Source organism: Oryzias melastigma, linkage group LG3 (assembly GCF_002922805.2).
Source record: "Oryzias melastigma strain HK-1 linkage group LG3, ASM292280v2, whole genome shotgun sequence".
Lineage (NCBI taxonomy): Eukaryota > Metazoa > Chordata > Actinopteri > Beloniformes > Adrianichthyidae > Oryzias > Oryzias melastigma.
The window spans coordinates 566,965-569,085 of record NC_050514.1 but is presented as its reverse complement, the minus strand read 5'-3'; positions in this window follow the sequence as shown (position 1 = coordinate 569,085).

Here is a 2,121-nt window from a genome sequence, read left to right as displayed (position 1 = left end):
AATCTGTGGATATGACCACTATAAGGAAAATATACCTGCAAAAAACTAATCAGTCAGTAAAATACTTTAAAGAATAGATCAGAAAATTAAGCAGAATATTTCTGGAAAAAAAGATAATATTGTATTATCACACCTGATAGATTTGTATCCATATTAATAAACAAAAAATACTGTATTTTCAACATATTTGCACTGGATTATGGGACACACTGTCAATGAATGGTATATTTTTGGGTTAATATATACAAAGAGGACACCAAACTATTAGTGGAAGTATTTATGAAATTAAATGTGTTAAATTTTATAAGCAACAATTTTGGGATGGATCCCCGTTTTCACAAAAGTCCATTAAACACAAGAAAAGATATATAAAAAATATAATATATATAATATACATACAATAGTATTCTGTGGATATCCCTCTGATCTAAAGACTGTATTTTGTGCATGAACAGGCCATGTTGTTAAGACTGGGGCCAATAAATATTGTCTGAATCCGAGTTCTTCCCCTGCCCCAGGGGTCTGAACCTTTAACATTTAGAGAGCCTTTCAGGTACATTTTTCCCCGACCAAAACCCAGTAGGAGCCTCAAAGTCTTACAGGGATTTGGATTTATTGTTACAATTATGATAAACATTTGAAATGAATTCAATTTCTTAAAAATAGAAAACAATTCATAACTTTTGACAAAGATTCAAATTAGTTCGTTTTAAAATAAAATACATTGTGTCACATAGGATCATGTCAAAGAGAATATAGCATTTGGTAGTGTGATGTCTTGAGTGATTTATGAATAAAAGCTATTCATGGTTTATATTATTGGAGGATTGGTGGATCTCAGACAAAAATCTGTAAATCCAACTAAAATTAAATCAGAGCTAATTACCGGTAAGTAAACCTTATATATTTTTGGAGCATATAACGCATTTAAAATCCTGGAATTTTGCTTAATCATAGAAAATCCACCATAAATCCCATTATGCCTTAAGTAGGAATACTGGTTGTGGTTTCTGTGGTACACAAAAACCTGTCAAAATGTTAAACTTTGGTAAACTACAAACCAAAATTGCTTGATGGATTGTTGGAGCATTATGGGTAATGTAGTCAGGAGTCGAAACTGTTTGTAAATTAGTTGAATAAAGTCTGACTTATCTTGCTGTTTTGTTTTGCTAAATTCAGTCTATAGTTCGAAAATACTGCATTTTTAAAATTAAAAACGTTATGATTCTTCAACCAGAGAGCCACAAAAGAGGGGTCAAAGAGCCACATATGGTCTACCCCTACGACTTCTCCCTACCCTGTAGCAAAAGATCAAAAAGTTAGAGACAAGATAACAATGTATGAATCCACAAAGAAAGGGAAGCCAAGATTAAAACAATCTGAAAAAAAATGTCCACAACACCAGGTGAAGTTCTACTAAAGTATATGCAGAGTTCTAAGGATTTATTCCAGTGGTGTTGCAATTGTGTGCCATAACTCTTGTAAGATTTATTTGAAATCTAACATTTCAAACCTGAAAACTTTTTGATGCCCTAATTTTAAATAATGAATAAAAAACAAGAGTAAACTGTGGGTCATTTTCATTCCTGCATCTTTGTAAGCAGTCAGTGGGAGTTCAGGGACTACTGAAGGTTAACTGCATTCACAATAAGTTTACTACATGTTAGAAGTGTTAGCCATGTTAGCATATTCGCAACACCTGTGACTTCCCAAACTTGTTGTAACGTGTTAAAACAAATACCACTAAAACATAACTGACTATGCTGAAAAAAACACAGTCTGACACCGCTACATGCTAGCCATGTTAGCGTATTCACAATACCTGTAACTTCCCAACTTTGTTTGCAACACATAAAACAAACTGATATCTCTAAAACAAACATTACCGTGACTGCTAAATCTTAACCTTGTTAGTAGCACGTAAAAAAAAGAAGAAAATCCATCAATGTTGAATGTTAGCCGCATCATTGTATTCACATCATGAACTCACAACCTTGTTGGCAAAACATAAAAAAATGACTGATGTCCCTAAAACAAATATTGCAGTGGCCATGCTAACTCCCAACCTATGTAGTAACACAAGGAAAAACACAGTCTGACTCTGCTACATGTTAGCCGCAT